Source organism: Megalobrama amblycephala, linkage group LG8 (assembly GCF_018812025.1).
Source record: "Megalobrama amblycephala isolate DHTTF-2021 linkage group LG8, ASM1881202v1, whole genome shotgun sequence".
NCBI classification, from domain to species: Eukaryota; Metazoa; Chordata; class Actinopteri; order Cypriniformes; family Xenocyprididae; genus Megalobrama; species Megalobrama amblycephala.
Window position 1 is genome coordinate 1,038,130 of NC_063051.1, and position 20,361 is coordinate 1,058,490.

Sequence of the window (20,361 nt, forward strand, 5' to 3'; positions counted from 1 at the left end):
TTTTGGTGCATAACCCTATTTATTGAGGTTAAATGTAACAAAGACAACGAAAACAATAACTATGCTTATTTTATAGGCCCATTTTCTTGTTTTTTATTTTTACTAATTTTTTGTTGTGGGGCCAGTGAAAATTTTGGCGGGGCAAGTAAAAATTTGAACCACTGGCCCGACTGGGCCAGTAGAAAAAATCATTAGCGTTGAGCCCTGAAATAGGTTGGAAATTAAAAATCATACGCATAATTACTAGCGGCAACGGTAATAATCAAAAGATGAACATATATTAATCATCAATTTAATAAATGTTTATTATTTATTATAAATTAAACTTATGAATGTTCATTTATTAAACATATTAATAAATGTTAATTTCCAACAAATTTTGGGTTCATTTTAAAGCAGAACTAAGTAACTTTTTTTACCTTCATAAATAGTTTTCTAAGTCCTTACGATGGTTAATTGACAGAATACAGCACTTGCAAGTTGAGCTGCATTGAGCCGACACAATCTCGCCTCATGTTCACATTCATGCGAGAGTGACAAAATGCTTTACGGTAATTCAAAAACAATGTATATCAGTCTATGATGTATATATTATGACTTTATAAGACAATTTCGAAAATTACCCACCTCCATCGAGTGTACTGTGTTTGCAAATTACCCACCTCCTCCTTCTTGTACTGTATTTGCAAAACTACTGCGCTGGTGAGCGTTGTAGTCGTTGTAGTCCAGAGCTGCTCATGGAGTATTTACGACAGTGTGATTCACTGAAGGAAACTGTAGGGGGAGCTTCGCAAATCTTACTGAGTGAGTTCCGCTTTAAGCGCGCAATATACTTTAATATACGCAATATACTATATATATATATATATATATTTTTTTTTTTATCAATAGTTGAGTTCAATCAAACTGGGACAAACCCAGTGATTGGGTTGTTTTGACCCAGCAATTGGGTTAAATGTTTGCCCAATGTGCTGGGTCAAAACAACCCAATCACTGGATTTGTCCATATTTAACCCAACTTAGGTTATTTTTAACACCCATTTTTTAGATTGTACAAACTAGCTAGTAGTTACTAAGCCTCTAGTGTGGACTTTACTTTCCAATTTAAGGAAGAACTTGAAAGAACAGCTGGTGCAACCCTACCCTGAACTATAGTCTTTGGTTTTATCCATTGTGATGGATGATTTAAGAGAACTTGCAAAATCAAAAGGGTAAACAATGCAGATTTATTTTCACAGCCGCTTTTGTGTGTTGTGTGTGTGTGTCTGTGTGTGTGTGTGTGTGTGTGTGTGTCTGTGTGTGTTGGGGGGGGTGGGGGGTGGGGTGGTTTCAGGGATGTTAACTATAAAAGAGTTCACATATTCACATATCGCATAATGCTTCAGTTAGTTTTCATATTATAATAATATATTAAAACAAATTGAAGCAAAATTAGCTATAGTCTATTATATTGTAAGCCTAATAAAGAATTGATCTCACAGGGCATAGTTTATGGCTCCTTGCCATTAAAAAAGTTTAAAAACCCCTGATATAGAAAATCTAGGAAATTCATAAGCAATAAACAAACATTTAATTTTGATAGTTTAATGTTGCCTGTTGCTAATAATTGACTGTACAAAAACACATTGTGGTTGTCCAAAACCTATTATATTATCATAAAGAACTGAACTTTTCTGCAGGAGATTTTTGAATGATTTTTAATATAATTTCTTGGTAAAGACTGGTACAGTTAACACAGCACTGAACAAAAACTCAATTTGTGTGCTTAATTTACTGACTGAACTGCTTGTTTTCAAAAATAAGATTTAATATATCACTAAGTTAGATCAAAGGTAAAATAAAATAGAAATGGCACTTTAAAGTTAAAAGTTACAATTGCATGATGAAACCTGGTATAAAGAGTGTTTTTGCTCAGGTGGCCAAAATTTCTGCTGAGTAGAGAAAAGTTTTGCTCTGCAAAAAAAAAAAATTAGAGGGAACATTGCTTCCCCCTCTATAGTGAGATGTAGTGGTTGACAGTGTGGTTGTGATGTAGATGTTAATGGCTGAAATGTGTTCCTCTGTCAGCATCACCTAGTTTAAGTAACTCATGTTGGCTCCATGTTGTAACAGAGACTTTTCTGAATTTGCTGTCCCAAGTTACTAAGGCACATTTATTAAGACTACAGTGCAAATGAAAGTGCTTGAAGTATACAGCTGGGGTTTCATCAGATGAATACAGTTGACAGTACTGAAAATATGTGAACACTGTTGACATCACAATTTCACCATATTTACTTCTTTAGAGCAGGTGTTCATGCATGTAAATGTCCATTTGAAAATATGAGGCTTACATTATAAAAGTATTACAATGACATGCCATCATGATGTTTGCAAACTTGTAAGGATAGGCTATGTAAGTGAAAAATAAAATCTCAATATTTCCAAAATTTTGGGTTGATCACTGTTTATATCACAGTATAAAAATAAGAACATATAATTTTGAGCTCTCATATTAAAAAACAAACAAACAAAAAACACATGCATTTAATGCACTTGCCCCACCCCCAGACTTATGTAGGTCATCTGACATTTCATACAGTTGATGATGAATATGATGCAGGCAGGGCAACAACTCACTGCGTGATGGAACCTATAGAATGCAGTCAGAATGTTCATAAAATTCAAAATATGGGGGCAAAAATGCCTCTGTTTAAGTTTTTGTCTCACATCATAGCTATAACATAGTTAAGCATGGCCATAGCCAGGTATGAGTTCACCACGAGGTCTGGACCTCAGTATTAAAGGTTGTTAAATAATTGCCTAATGGAGTCAATCTAGTGCTGGAAGGATATTGCACAGCACCAAGAAAACCAACATTCTCATCTGAGCTGTCAGCAGTCTGTCACCAGTCGTCAATGTTAAAATATTTGAGACGTCCAGTCAAAATTAGGCGGGCTTTATGTTCACGGAAGCTGCTGAGAGCTAATTCCAGCGTGACGCTTCAGTTAGCGGTCATAAAGTACGAGATAAGATGTAACTAGGTAAAATACCCATTTCTTGATATCTACTAATCTTCAGAGACAAAGATAATGAAACTGAGGGGGGGAAAAAAGAAAGAGAAAGTGGTGATGGTGATGACGGAGAGATTTTAAAGCTATTATTGTCCAGTTTTTTGGCCTTCAAACGTCTTAAAATTCACACATGTAGATTAGAGAAATCTAAATTTTAAGAAGTTAATATTGTGTTATTTTAGACTTCACTCCTGGATGAATCAGCTGTTTGAACGAATCGAATGAATTAGATGTTTAACGCCACCTACTACTGGCAGATTTAGGTTCTTATAATTTTGTTTAAAAAACAGTATCATATTTCCATATTAATAAAGATAAAGTTCACCCAAAAAATGAAAATTCATTTCAAGTCATCATTTACTCTATGGAAGTAAAATAATGAAAATATGCATTACATTAGCTGTACTTGCATTTAGATGCACTGTATTTTTAAGGCTTGCATTTTTATGGGCTGAAATTCAACATGATCGTATATTTAGGCTGTGAATATTTCAATTAAAAATATTTCACACACATTTTCATTATTAAAAATTCAATAATTCATATTCACCTTTTAGATTTCACTTCCAAAATATTCATTCTGTTTAAAAATACAGCCTATAAAATTCGACTAGCAATTCTCAGTCCATTTTATTTCGTTTTACAAATTCGCTTCCACAAATTCAGTGGCTCAAATTCGGCAGAAAATTCAACATTTCACATCCGGGAACTGCAGGAAGAGCAGTAGAGTGCCGATGCATCATCTCTATCTGCTGTTAGTCTTCTTCACCAGCAGGTGCCGCTAGCGGCTGTTTAGGAAGACCAAAGCAACGCTAGTAAGTCATCATTCATTCATAAAAACGGATTTACAGAATTAGAGCAAGCGGTAAGTGAATGTGTGATGATTATCAGGGCCAGTATAAATGCAGAAAAGCTGATAAAGACACAAAAGCTGCATTTATGTTTAATTCAGTGTATTTACGCTTACTTTCCCAGTGTAGCTACAGCTTTCTCTCCAGTGAACAAGATAACGTTATTGCCCGATGCTGGTATATAGATCAAACGTTAAATAATCATAATCCCTGATAATCATCACACATTCACTTACCGCTTGCTCTAATTCTGTAAATCCGTTTTTATGAATGAATGACTTACTAGCGTTGCTTTGGTCTTCCTAAACAGCCGCTAGCGGCACCTGCTGGTGAAGAAGACTAACAGCAGATAGAGATGATGCATCGGCACTCTACTGCTCTTCCTGCAGTTCCCGGATGTGAAATGTTGAATTTTCTGCCGAATTTGAGCCACTGAATTTGTGGAAGCGAATTTGTAAAGTGAAATAAAATGGACTGAAAATTGCTAGTCGAATTTTATAGGTTGTATTTTTAAACAGAATAAATATCTTGGAAGTGAAATTTGAAATCTGAATATGAATTTTTTAATTTTTAATAATGAAAATGTGTGTGAAATATTTTTAATTGAAATATTCACAGCTTAAATATACGACTGTGTTGAATTTCATCCCATAAAAATGCAAGCCTTAAAAATACAGTGCATCTAAATGCAAGTACAGCTAATGTAATGCATATTTTTTTTCAGTTAGAGCAATTCAACAAGCTTTTTATTTCAAAAACATTTGGCATTAATTTACTTCCATAGAAACAGTTCTTGATTCATTGCAATGCAACAGCATATGTGATTTGTTTTCTCTTCGATGCAAAAAGGAAAGAGTTAGTTCTTGAATGCAACACAGCGCAACAAGCACCTGTTTTGTTTTTCTTCTATGCCCAACATATGTTAAATATTGTTTGCGATGCACTGAAACAGTTCTTGCATCGCAATGCAACAGCATATGTGATTTGTCTTTTTCTTCAGTGTACAAAGGAAAGAGTTAGTGCTTGTATGCAACGCTGTGCAAAAAGCACCTGTCGTGTTATCTTTTCACTACAAAACGTATGTTACTGCAATGCAATGTGTTATGTCTCAGTGCATAACGGATGAGATAGTTCATTCATCGCAACACCGTGATTAGTTTTCTCTTCAATGCACAAAGGAAAGAGTTAGTTCTTCTATGCATTGCAGTGCAACAAGCACCTGCAAAACGGATTAAGTTACTGCAATGCAATGCACAAGTTATGTGTTATGTCTGCACTGCACAACGGTTTAAGTTACTGCAATTCAATGTGTTACGTGTTATCTCTTCATTGCTGCAACTTACAAGTTGCAATGTAGCAGCATATATTTTATATTAATTTCTTCTATTCATAGCATAATAAGTTGTCTATTGTATGCAATGTATTGAAACAGTTCTTGATTCATTGCAATGCAACATCATATGTGATTTGTTTTCTCTTCGATGCAAAAAGGAAAGAGTTAGTTCTTGTATGCAACACAGCGCAACAAGCACCTGTTTTGTTTTTCTTCTATGCCCAACATATGTTAAATATTGTTTGCGATGCACTGAAACAGTACTTGCATCGCAATGCAACAGCATATGTGATTTGTCTTTTTCTTCAGTGTACAAAGGAAAGAGTTAGTGCTTGTATGCAACACTGTGCAAAAAGCATCTGTCGTGTTATCTTTTCACTACAAAACGTATGTTACTGCAATGCAATGTGTTATGTCTCAGTGCATAACGGATGAGATAGTTCATTCATCGCAACACCGTGATTAGTTTTCTCTTCAATGCACAAAGGAAAGAGTTAGTTCTTCTATGCATTGCAGTGCAACAAGCACCTGCAAAACGGATTAAGTTACTGCAAGCAGTCAATGGTAATGTATGAAAAGTTCAAAATTGATTACTCTTTGGCCATATATATGACCTTTAGATCAAATATGCAATATTCTATGGCTGACGTGTCGTCAAAAGCAGTCAATGAGTACGTATAGAAAGTTCATGATCGACGACTAATTTCCTTAGAAATATGTCCATTAGGTCAAATATTGACTTACTGCCTGGCTGATGAAACAAGAGGAGCCAATGAGTCAGTATAGAAATTTCATTGTTGAGGACTATTTGCCAGAAATTTGTTCAGTAGGTCAAAATGGGTTCATATATGGCTGAAGTAACATCAGAGTGAATCAATGAATATGTATTGAAAATTCAAGACAGAGTACTCCTGGGCCAGAAATATGTTCATTTGGTCAAATGTGGACCACAGTATGGCTAATGTGATATCAGAAGGAGTCAAAGAATACAAAGTTCATGATCGAGTACTAATTTGCTAGAAATTTGTCAATTAGGTCAAATATGCAATACTCTATGGCTGACATATACATCAGAATCAGAAGGAATCAATGAGTATGTTTAAAAAGTTCATGAGCATGGACAAATTTACCAAAGATATGTTCTGTGGGTCAAACATTGGCTCATGTATGGATGAAGTAACATCAGAGTGAGGCAAAGAGTATATATACAAAATACATGATCTCTTGGGACAAAAAAGTAGGTCTAATATGGATTTCTGTATGGCCGAAATAAATTCAGAAGGACTCAACGAGTCGATTTAGAAAGTTCAAGATTGAGGTTTAATTTGCCTGAAATATGTTCCGTAGTTCAAATATTGACTTCTGCCTGGCTGAAGAAACAAGAGGAGCCAATAAGTCCGTATAGAAATTTCATTGTTGAGGAGTTATTTGCCAGAAATTTGTTCAGTAGGTCAAAATGGGTTCATATATGGCTGAAGTAACATCAAAGTGAATCAATGAATATGTATTGAACGACGGAGTACTCCTAGGCCAGAAATATGTTCATTTGGTCAAATGTAGACCACAGTATGGCTAATGTGATATCAGAAGGTGTCAGTAAGTAAATATAAAAAGTTCAAGATCGAGTACTCTTTGGCCAGAAATATGTCCCTTAGGTCAAATGTGCAATACTCTTTAGCTGACGTATCTTCAAAAGGAGTCAATGAGTATGTTTAAAAAGTTCATGATTGAGGACTAATTTGCCAGATATATGTTCAATAGGTCAAACATGGACTTCTGTATAGCTGATTTAATATCAGAAGGCGTTAAAAAGTATATATAAAAAGTTTAAAATCCAATTTTCTTTGCTCGGAAATATGTTCAGTAGGTCTCAAGTTGACTTCTGTATGGTTGAAGCAACATCAGTAGGAGTCAATAGTAATGTAAAAATGGTCAAGATCGAATAAACCTATGTGCATTAGTTCAAATATCCTTTTCTCTATGTCTGACGTATCATCAGAAAGTTCAAGATTGAGGTCTAATTTGCCTGAAATATGTTCAGTAGGTCAAATATTGACTTTTGCCTGGCTGATGAAACAAGAGGAGCCAATGAGTCAGTATAGAAATTTCATTGTTGAGGACTTATTTGCCAGAAATTTGTTCAGTAGGTCAAAATGGGTTCATATATGGCTGAAGTAACATTAGAGTGAATCAATGAAAATGTATTGAAAGTTCAAGACTGAGTACTCCTGGGCCAGAAATATGTTCATTTGGTCAAATGTGGACCACAGTATGGCTAATGTGATATCAGAAGGCGTCACTACGTAAATATAAAAAGTTCAAGATTGAGTACTCATTAGCCAGACATATGTCCTTTAGGTCAAATATACAATACTCTATGGCTGACATAACATCAGAAGGAGTCAATGAGTATGTTTAAAAAGTTCATGAGCAATGACAAATTTGCCAGAGATATGTTCTGTGGGTCAAACATCGGCTCATGTATGGGTGAAGTAACATCAGAGTGAGGCAAAGAGTATGCATAAAAAATACGTGATCTCTTGGGACAAAAAAGTAGGTCTAATATGGACTTCTGTATGGCCGAAATAAATTCAGCAGGACTCAATGAGTCAGTTTAGAAGGTTCAAGATTGAGGTCTAATTTGCCTGAAATATGTTCAGTAGGTCAAATATTGACTTTTGCCTGGCTGATGAAACAAGAGGAGCCAATGAGTCAGTATAGAAATTTCATTGTTGAGGACTTATTTGCCAGAAATTTGTTCAGTAGGTCAAAATGGGTTCATATATGGCTGAAGTAACATCAGAGTGAATCAATGAATATGTATTGAAAATTCAAGACAGAGTACTCCTGGGCCAGAAATATGTTCATTTGGTCAAATGTGGACCACAGTATGGCTAATGTGATATCAGAAGGCGTCACTACGTAAATATAAAAAGTTCAAGATTGAGTACTCATTAGCCAGACATATGTCCTTTAGGTCAAATATACAATACTCTATGGCTGACATAACATCAGAAGGAATCAATGAGTATGTTTAAAAAGTTCATGAGCATGGACAAATTTACCAAAGATATGTTCTGTGGGTCAAACATTGGCTCATGTATGGATGAAGTAACATCAGAGTGAGGCAAAGAGTATATATACAAAATACATGATCTCTTGGGACAAAAAAGTAGGTCTAATATGGATTTCTGTATGGCCGAAATAAATTCAGAAGGACTCAACGAGTCGATTTAGAAAGTTCAAGATTGAGGTTTAATTTGCCTGAAATATGTTCCGTAGTTCAAATATTGACTTCTGCCTGGCTGAAGAAACAAGAGGAGCCAATAAGTCCGTATGGAAATTTCATTGTTGAGGAGTTATTTGCCAGAAATTTGTTCAGTAGGTCAAAATGGGTTCATATATGGCTGAAGTAAGATGAAAGTGAATCAATGAATATGTATTGAACGACGGAGTACTCCTAGGCCAGAAATATGTTCATTTGGTCAAATGTGGACCACAGTATGGCTAATGTGATATGAGAAGGTGTCAGTAAGTAAATATAAAAAGTTCAAGATCGATTACTGTTTGGCCAGAAATAGGTCCCTTAGGTCAAATGTGCAATACTCTTTAGCTGACGTATCTTCAAAAGGAGTCAATGAGTATGTTTAAAAAGTTCATGATCGAGGACTAATTTGCCAGATATATGTTCAATAGGTCAAACATGGACTTCTGTATAGCTGATTTAATATCAGTAGGCGTTAAAAAGTATATATAAAAAGTTTAAAATCCAATTTTCTTTGCTCGGAAATATGTTCAGTAGGTCTCAAGTTGACTTCTGTATGGTTGAAGCAACATCAATAGGAGTTAATAGTAATGTAAAAATGGTCAAGATCGAATAAACTTGATCAGTAGGTCAAAATGGGTTCATATATGGCTGAAGTAACATTAGAATGAATCAATGAAAATATATTGAAAGTTCAAGATTGAGTACTCGTGGGCCAGAAATATGTTCATTTGGTCAAATATGGACCACAGTATGTCTAATGTGATATCAGAAGGCATCAGTAAGTAAATATAAAAGTTCATGATTGAGTACTAATTTGCCAGAAATATGTCAATTAGGTCAAATATGCAATACTCTATGGCTGATGCAACATTAGAGTGAGGCACTTATATAAAGTTTATGATCAAGTGCTCTTTGGCCAGATATTTGTTCAGTAGGTCAAACATGGACTGCTGCCTGGCTTATCTACCATCAAATGGAGTCAATAAGTATGTATAGGAAGTTCATGATCGAGGACTAATTTGCCAGAAATATGTTCAGTAGGTCTAATATGGACTTCTGTATGGGTGAATTAACATCAGCAGGAGTCAATATTAATGTATGAAACGTTCAAAAGGTCAAAGTAGAAAGTTCAAGATTGAGTACTCGTTGGCCAGACATATGTCCTTTAGGTCAAATATGCAATAATCTATGGCTGACATAACATCAGAAGGAGTCAATGAGTATGTTTAAAAAGTTCATGAGCAATGACAAATTTGCCAGAGATATGTTCTGTGGGTCAAACATCGGCTCATGTATGGGTGAAGTAACATCAGAGTGAGGCAAAGAGTATGCATAAAAAATACGTGATCTCTTGGGACAAAAAAGTAGGTCTAATATGGACTTCTGTATGGCCGAAATAAATTCAGCAGGACTCAATGAGTCAGTTTAGAAGGTTCAAGATTGAGGTCTAATTTGCCTGAAATATGTTCAGTAGGTCAAATATTGACTTTTGCCTGGCTGATGAAACAAGAGGAGCCAATGAGTCAGTATAGAAATTTCATTGTTGAGGACTTATTTGCCAGAAATTTGTTCAGTAGGTCAAAATGGGTTCATATATGGCTGAAGTAACATCAGAGTGAATCAATGAATATGTATTGAAAATTCAAGACAGAGTACTCCTGGGCCAGAAATATGTTCATTTGGTCAAATGTGGACCACAGTATGGCTAATGTGATATCAGAAGGCGTCACTACGTAAATATAAAAAGTTCAAGATTGAGTACTCATTAGCCAGACATATGTCCTTTAGGTCAAATATACAATACTCTATGGCTGACATAACATCAGAAGGAATCAATGAGTATGTTTAAAAAGTTCATGAGCATGGACAAATTTACCAAAGATATGTTCTGTGGGTCAAACATTGGCTCATGTATGGATGAAGTAACATCAGAGTGAGGCAAAGAGTATATATACAAAATACATGATCTCTTGGGACAAAAAAAGTAGGTCTAATATGGATTTCTGTATGGCCGAAATAAATTCAGAAGGACTCAACGAGTCGATTTAGAAAGTTCAAGATTGAGGTTTAATTTGCCTGAAATATGTTCCGTAGTTCAAATATTGACTTCTGCCTGGCTGAAGAAACAAGAGGAGCCAATAAGTCTGTATGGAAATTTCATTGTTGAGGAGTTATTTGCCAGAAATTTGTTCAGTAGGTCAAAATGGGTTCATATATGGCTGAAGTAACATCAAAGTGAATCAATGAATATGTATTGAACGACGGAGTACTCCTAGGCCAGAAATATGTTCATTTGGTCAAATGTAGACCACAGTATGGCTAATGTGATATCAGAAGGTGTCAGTAAGTAAATATAAAAAGTTCAAGATCGAGTACTCTTTGGCCAGAAATATGTCCCTTAGGTCAAATGTGCAATACTCTTTAGCTGAGGTATCTTCAAAAGGAGTCAATGAGTATGTTTAAAAAGTTCATGATTGAGGACTAATTTGCCAGATATATGTTCAATAGGTCAAACATGGACTTCTGTATAGCTGATTTAATATCAGAAGGCGTTAAAAAGTATATATAAAAAGTTTAAAATCCAATTTTCTTTGCTCGGAAATATGTTCAGTAGGTCTCAAGTTGACTTCTGTATGGTTGAAGCAACATCAGTAGGAGTCAATAGTAATGTAAAAATGGTCAAGATCGAATAAACCTATGTGCATTAGTTCAAATATCCTTTTCTCTATGTCTGACGTATCATCAGAAAGTGTTCAAGATTGAGGTCTAATTTGCCTGAAATATGTTCAGTAGGTCAAATATTGACTTCTGCCTGGCTGATGAAACAAGAGGAGCCAATGAGTCAGTATAGAAATTTCATTGTTGAGGACTTATTTGCCAGAAATTTGTTCAGTAGGTCAAAATGGGTTCATATATGGCTGAAGTAACATCAGAGTGAATCAATGAATATGTATTGAAAACTTCTGTATTGACTTCTGTATGGGTGAAGCAACATCATTAGGAGTCAATAGTAATGTAAAAAGTTCAAGATCTTCGGTTTGGGTGAGTTAACATCAGCAGGAGTCAATAGTAATGTATGAAATGTTCAAAAGGTCAAAGTAGAAAGTTCAAGATTGAGTACTCGTTGGCTAGAAATATGTCCCTTACGTCAAATGTGCAATACTCTTTAACTGACGTATCTTCAAAAGGAGTCAATGAGTATGCATAAAAAGTTCATGATCGAGGACTAATTTGCTAGAAATATGTTCTGTATAGGTCAAACAATGGCTCATATATGGAAGAAGTAAAATCAGAATGAGGATGTATAGAAATTTCATGATCAAGAACTCTTTGGCCAGAAATTTGTTCAGTAGGTCAAATGTGGACTACTGTCTGACTGACTTAATATCAGAAAAAGTCAATGCGTTTTTATAGAAAGTTCAAGATCAAGGGCTAATTTGCCAGTAACATGTTCATTTGGTCTAATATGGACATCTGAATGGCTGATGTAACATTAGGAATCCATGAGAATGTATAGAAAGTTCAAGCTCGAGTACTCTTGGCCCAGAAATATTTTCTTTAGGTCTAATATACTGTGTTATTGATGTGACAGGAAGACTTCAATGAAAATATTGGGACTACTGCATGGCTTCAATGCGCCACGGAATAACTTAGTTGTGACAGTCCGATAAAACAGAGCATGCCTTATATGTTATTCTTCACTGCACAACGGAATAATTTTGAATGCAATGCTAGTTATTAGTTATTCATTGTATTTATCGCAATGCAGACAGCACATATGGTATGTGTTACCTCTTTATTTCACAACGGAATAATTTAGATCTGCGATGCAATCGCACTTTTATCTCTTCTAAGCACAGACGAAATGAATGTTAATGTATTTATTGCAATGCAACAGCGGCAATGTTAGGGGTTGTCTCATTATTGCATAACGGAATTAGTATTAATAAAGTTAGTTCTTGTATACAATGCAATGAAACAGTGCATAACACACGGCACAACGAATTAAGTATAGAATGCAATGAAAAAACGCATACAGCATATGTGATGTGTTTTCTCTTCCATGCTCAAATGAAAAGTAAGTTCTTGTATGCAACGCAGTGCAACAAGCACTTGTTTTGTTATATATTTACTGCAAAACGGAATAACTTGCAATGAGATAGAATATAGCTGTGTTATATCTCAATGTATAATGGATGCGTTATATTCATAGCAACACCATATATGTTATGTGTTATCTCTTCAATGCAATAGGAATAAGTTAGTTTTTGTACACAGTGAATACCTATTTCTTGAAGGCATTGAAATGCAACAGCAATATATGTATATTAATTTATTCTATGCTCAACATTAGTTAATTATTGTGTGCAATGCAATGAAACAGTTAGTTCTTGTATTCATTGCAATGCAACAGCATAGATGATTTGTTTTCTCTTCAATGCACAAAGGAAAGAGTTAGTTCTTGTATGCAACGCTGTGCGATAAGCGCCTGTCGTGTTATCTCTTCACTGCCAAACGGATTAAGTTACTGCAATGGAATGCACATGTTATGTGTTATCTCTGCATTGCACAATGGTTTAAAGTTGGTCTAATAATACTGTGGTTTAAGTTACTGCAATTCAATGTATGTGTTATGCGTTATCTCTTCAGTGCAGGAGGAATACATTAGTTCTTGTTTGCAATGTAAGGAAACAGTGCATAACTTACAAGTTGCAATGCAACAGCACATGTGTTTATATCAGTTTCTTCTATTCACAGCGTAATAAGTTAACTTATTGAATGCACTGAAACAGCTCTTGATCCATTGCAATGCCATGCACGTGTGTTATATCAATTTATTCTATGCACAACATAAAAAGTTTGCAATGCACTGAAACAGTCCTTGATTCATTAATCGCAACACCATATATGTGATTAGTTTTCTCTTCAATGCACAAAGGAAAGAGTTAGTTCTTGTATGCAACACAGCGCAACAAGAACCTGTTTTGTTTTTCTTCTATGCACAACATGTTACTACAATGCAATGTGTTATGTCTCAGTGCATTACGGATGAGATAGTTCATTCCTCGCAACACCATATATGTGATTAGTTTTCTCTTCAATGCACAAAGGAAAGAGTTAGTTCTTCTATGCAATGCAGCGCAACAAGCACCTGCAAAACGGATTAAGTTACTGCAATGCAATGCACATGTTATGTGTTATGTCTGCACAACGGTTTAAGTTACTGCAATTCAGTGTATGTGTTATGTGTTATCTCTTCAATGCATAACAGATGAATTAGTTAATTTATCGCAACACAACGTATTTTGTGTTATCTCTTCAATGCAGGAGGAATACATTAGTTCTTAGTGGACAGGGGAAACAGTGCGTCACTTACAAGTTGCAATGCAACAGCACATTTGTTATGTCACTTTCTTCTATTCAAAGCGTAATAAGTTAACTTATTGAATGCACTGAAACAGCTCTTGATGCATTGCAATGCCATGCACATGTGTTATATCAATTTATTCTATGCACAACATAAAATGTTTGCAATGCACTGAAACAGTCCTTGATTCATTCATCGCAACACCATATATGTGATTAGTTTTCTCTTCAATGCACAAAGGAAAGAGTTAGTTCTTGTATGCAACACAGCGCAACAAGCACCTGTTTTGTTTTTCTTCTATGCACAACATGTTACTACAATGCAATGTGTTATGTCTCAGTGCATAACGGATGAGATAGTTCATTCCTCGCAACACCATATATGTGATTAGTTTTCTCTTCAATGCACAAAGGAAAGAGTTAGTTCTTCTATGCAATGCAGCGCAACAAGCACCTGCAAAACGGATTAAGTTACTGCAATGCAATGCACATGTTATGTGTTATGTCTGCACAACGGTTTAAGTTACTGCAATTCAGTGTATGTGTTATGTGTTATCTCTTCAATGCATAACAGATGAATTAGTTAATTTATCGCAACACAACGTCTTTTGTGTTATCTCTTCAATGCAGGAGGAATACATTAGTTCTTAGTGGAAAGGGGAAACAGTGCGTCACTTACAAGTTGCAATGCAACAGCACATTTGTTATGTCAATTTCTTCTATTCAAAGCGTAATAAGTTCGCAACAAGCACCTGTTTTGTTTTTCTTCTATATGTTAAAGATTGTTTGCGATGCACTGAAACAGTTCTTGCATTGCAATGCAACAGCATATGTGATTTGTCTTTTTCTTCAGTGTACAAAGGAAAGAGTTAGTGCTTGTATGCAACGCTGTGCAAAAAGCACCTGTCGTGTTATCTTTTCACTACAAAACGTATGTTACTGCAATGCAATGTGTTATGTCTCAGTGCATAACGGATGAGATAGTTCATTCATCGCAACACCGTGATTAGTTTTCTCTTCAATGCACAAAGGAAAGAGTTAGTTCTTCTATGCATTGCAGTGCAACAAGCACCTGCAAAACGGATTAAGTTACTGCAATGCAATGCACAAGTTATGTGTTATGTCTGCACTGCACAATGGTTTAAGTTACTGCAATTCAATGTGTTTTACGTGTTATCTCTTCATTGCTGCAACTTACAAGTTGCAATGTAGCAGCATATATTTTATATTAATTTCTTCTATGCATAGCATAAGTTATCTATTGTATGCAATATATTGAAACAATTCTAGTTTCATTGCAACGCAACAGCATAGATGATTAGTTTTCTCTTCAATGCACAAAGGAAAGAGTTAGCTCTTGTATGCAACGCTGTGCGATAAGCGCCTGTCGTGTTATCTCTTCACTGCAAAACGGAATAAGTTACTGCAATGGAATGCACATTTTATGTGTTATCTCTGCATTGCACATTGGTTTAAGTTACTGCAATTCAATGTATGTGTTATGTGTTTTGTAGTAAAGAGATAACACGACAGGTGCTTGTTGCACAGCGTTGCATACAAGCACTAACTCTTTCCTGTGTACACTGAAGAAAAAAACCAAATCACATATGCTTGTTGCATTGCAATGCATCAGGAACTGTTTCAGTGCATTGCAAACAATGGTTAACTTATTATGTTGTGCATAGAAGAAATTGATATAACACTTGTGCTGTTGCACTGCAATGAATCACAAACTATTGCAGTACATTCCATATAACAGTTATCTTATTACGCTGTGAACAGAATAAATTGATATAACACATATGCTGTTGCATTACAATGCATACAAGAACTAACATGTAAGTTTGTTTACTTTACTTGTATATATTATTTACTTGATTGTATACAAGAACTAACTTATTCCTTATGCATTGAAGAGATAACACATATATGTGGTATTGCGATGAATGAACTAACTCATCCATAATGCATTGAGATTTAACACATAACATGTGCATTCCATTGCAATGCATCAATAACTGTTTCAGTGCATACAATAAGCTAACTTATTACGCTTTGAATAGAAGAAATTGACATAACTAATGTGCTGTTGCATTGCAACTTGTAAGTTATGCACTGTTTCCTTACATTGTATACAAGAACTAATGTATTCCTCCTGTATTACAGAGATAACGTCTGTTACTGCAATTCAATGTGTCTTACGTTTTATCACTTCAATGCAGGAGGAACACATTAGTTCTTAGGGGAAAAGGGAAACAGTGCATAAGCTTACAAGTTGCAATGCAGCAACATATATTTTATATTAATTTCTTCTATTCATTAGCATAAGTTATCTATTGTATGCAATGTATTGAAACATATGGAAGTAAAATAATGCCAAATGTTTTTGAAATAAAAAGCTTGTTGAATTGCACTATTTGAAAAAAAATATGCATTACATTAGCTGTACTTGCATTTAGATGCACTGTATTTTTAAGGCTTGCATTTTTATGGGCTGAAATTCAACATGGTCGTATATTTAGGCTGTGAATATTTCAATTAAAAATATTTCACACACATTTTCATTATTAAAAATTCAATAATTCATATTCACCTTTTAGATTTCACTTCCAAAATATTTATTCTGTTTAAAAATACAACCTATAAAATTCGACTAGCAATTCTCAGTCCATTTTATTTCGCTTTACAAATTCGCTTCCACAAATTCAGTGGCTCAAATTCGGCAGAAAATTCAACATTTCACATCCGGGAACTGCAGGAAGAGCAGTAGAGTGCCGATGCATCATCTCTATCTGCTGTTAGTCTTCTTCACCAGCAGGTGCCGCTAGCGGCTGTTTAGGAAGACCAAAGCAACGCTAGTAAGTCATCATTCATTCATAAAAACGGATTTACAGAATTAGAGCAAGCGGTAAGTGAATGTGTGATGATTATCAGGGCCAGTATAAATGCAGAAAAGCTGATAAAGACACAAAAGCTGCATTTATGTTTAATTCAGTGTATTTACGCTTACTTTCCCAGTGTAGCTACAGCTTTCTCTCCAGTGAACAAGATAACGTTATTGCCCGATGCTGGTGTATAGATCAAACGTTAAATCTGAGATAGACATATATTTCTCTCTGTTGTTTAGTTTCCTTAACTTTATATGGCAGCGCTGTGTTGTAATACTAGGGCTTCCCTCCATAGGCGCCGATTTATGTTTCTGCCGGTGGGTGCCCAGTGCCCTCCCCCCCCCCATTACATTCATATTATATTACAGATAAATCCACACTTACTTTTCGTGTTCCCTAATAGTGTAGTGGTAGAAATGTTGTTAATACAGTCAGAAGTCCAGCCGTGCTCTAATTATCAGTGGTTCGAATCACCCCTCATATCGTTTTTTTTTTTTCTCTCATAAAGTTCAAAGAAGTTAATTAATGTTTGTATATCAAGAGCAGGGACATGTCTGTGTGCATTTTGTTAATGATTTCCCTGGAAAGAAGAGTCAAGCCATAGATTGACGCGTATGTCAGAAGACTAACTTACACGAGCGAGCCACGCATGATTTCAAAAACAACACGTTTCAGCGCTAGTTCGCTTCTTATTTAACTCAAATCAACGTCAACTTGATGTTTTATTTGCATTATATCTGTGCAGCAATATGACAATTTCGACCCAAAAAGCACATTCTTTTCACGAGCGTTGTCGCGAGTCATGCTCTCGCTGATATCTGATGCAAGGAGTGTTTGAGCGCGCTCATGTATCTGATCGAGAGAAGAGCCATTTGTGCTCACGCATCACTTGGATGCGCTCTCGACGTTTGCCATTAAAATATTCCCATATAAACGGTCTTATTAAACTATAAAAAAGGGTTTGGATAGTGCCTGAAAGCTCCAATTGATTTTCTATTGTTTAAAATCAATGGAGAATATCTCGTATATTTCCGTGGGTGCTCGACCATTTCCGTGGGTGCTCCAGTCCCCGAGCACCCACGGGATCGGCGCATATGCTTCCCTCATCCGTCATAGCTGCCATCAGGACATATAAACTCTTAACACAGCTTAATGGACTCGTACAGTGATATAAAAGACCAAACTCGCACCTCATTTGTGATGTAGGTTAGACTATATAGGCTCCAAGAAAGCAGATACTGGCATTAAGTTGATTTGACGCTGAACGTTTGATTATGATATTCGCAAATTTAGGGACCGTCTCTAAAGTTACAACATTCTGTATTCACGTTTCTACCTTCAATAGCATTTAAAGAGAATGACTTAGTCACAAAACCAACTGTAAATTGTTCATCTAGGTGTCAGGTATAATGCAAACCTTTTAGATTTTTGATGTTTATTAAAATAAAAGGTAACACTTTATATTAAATAGTTGATATGAACGAACAATGAACTGCACTTCTACAGCACTTACTAATCTTTGTTAATGTTAATTCCAGCATTTACTAATACATTATTAAAATCAAGAGTTGTATTTGTCAACTTTAGTTAATGCACAGTGAAGTAACATGAACAATGAACTGCTGTATTTTTATTAACGTTAACAAAGATTGAACAAATACAACAACAAATGTGTTGCTCATGGATAGTTCACATTAGTTAATACATTATGAACCTTACTGTAAAGTGTTTCCAACTAAACTGTCAAGTAATATGTAAAGATTGCTATGTATTTCACTACTGTATTGGATCATACAAAAAAATGCCATAATTTAAAGCTCAGTAGCATTTGATGAGAATGATTTACAATCACCAAAACTACCTGTGAAGTGTTCATCTATAGGTGCCAGGTCGAAGAGTGATGCACTCTCTCTCTCTCTCTCTCTCTCTCTCTCTCTCTCTCTCTCTCTCTCTCTCTCACTCACACACACACACACACACATATTCAAACACACTCAACTCAAAGTACATGCACATATACTTTTTCTTTTTTTTACACATTCATCACACAATTAGTTCTACTTAGTTAATTTTATTTCTAAATTTTATTTAAAATTTGTATAAGCAGGATAATCTATGATCAGGTAAAATAAAAAATGAACAAAGTAAAAAAAATTGTGTGATGAACGTGTAAAAAAAAAAAAAAAAAAATAGTATATATGCATGTACTTTGAGTGAGGTGTGTTTGAATATGTATATGTGCATGTGTGTCTACAAGAGTTTGGTAGAAGGTAGAAACGTGAATACAGAATGTCGTAACTTTAGAGACGGTCCCTAAATTTGCGAATATCATAATCAAACGTTCAGCGTCAAATCAACTTTATGCCAGTATCTGCTTTCTTGGAGCCTATATAGTCTAACCTACATCACAAATGAGGTGCGAGTTTGGTCTTTTATATCACTGTACGAGTCCATTAAGCTGTGTTAAGAGTTTATATGTCCTGATGGCAGCTATGACGGATGAGGGAAGCCCTAGTATTACAACACAGCGCTGCGATACAAAGTTAAGGAAACTAAACAACAGAGAGAAATATATGTCTATCTCAGATTTAACGTTTGATCTATACACCAGCATCGGGCAATAACGTTATCTTGTTCACTGTAGAGAAAGCTGTAGCTACACAGGGAAAGTAAGCGTAAAGACACTGAATTAAACATAAATGCAGCTTTTGTGTCTTTATCAGCTTTTCTGCATTTATACTGGCCCTGATAATCATCACACATTCACTTACCGCTTGCTCTAATTCTGTAAATCCGTTTTTATGAATGAATGACTTACTAGCGTTGCTTTGGTCTTCCTAAACAGCCGCTAGCGGCACCTGCTGGTGAAGAAGACTAACAGCAGATAGAGATGATGCATCGGCACTCTACTGCTCTTCCTGCAGTTCCCGGATGTGAAATGTTGAATTTTCTGCCGAATTTGAGCCACTGAATTTGTGGAAGCGAATTGGTAAAGTGAAATAAAATGGACTGAAAATTGCTAGTCGAATTTTATAGGTTGTATTTTTAAACAGAATAAATATTTTGGAAGTGAAATTTGAAATATGAATATGAATTTTTTAATTTTTAATAATGAAAATGTGTGTGAAATATTTTTAATTGAAATATTCACAGCTTAAATATACGACTGTGTTGAATTTCATCCCATAAAAATGCAAGCCTTAAAAATACAGTGCATCTAAATGCAAGTACAGCTAATGTAATGCATATTTTTTTTTCAGTTAGAGCAATTCAACAAGCTTTTTATTTCAAAAACATTTGGCATTAATTTACTTCCATATTACTCAACCTAATGGTCCAAAAGTTTGTGTAATAAATTCTATGTTGAATCAAATAAAACATTTCTTTCTGAATTTATTTTTTGTAATGCTTATTTGATACTTTATAAAATTGTGACTTCAAATAATCTTTTTACGGGTAATTTCTCAGCCAAATTTGATGCGTGATTAATTTGCGATTAATTTGATTAATTATTCGGCACATCATGTAATTAATTAGATTACATTTTTTAATCGCTTAACAGCCCTAATATATATACATATTAAATATTTCAATTTTACCT

The 20,361-nt window shown here is 35.1% G+C and overlaps 1 protein-coding gene across 1 annotated transcript in view; it reads left to right on the plus strand.

Annotated features, from left to right (window-relative positions):
* rtf2 (replication termination factor 2) overlaps positions 1-20,361 on the plus strand; it is a 55,395-nt gene that overhangs the window by 14,103 nt on the left and 20,931 nt on the right. The window lies entirely within an intron of this gene.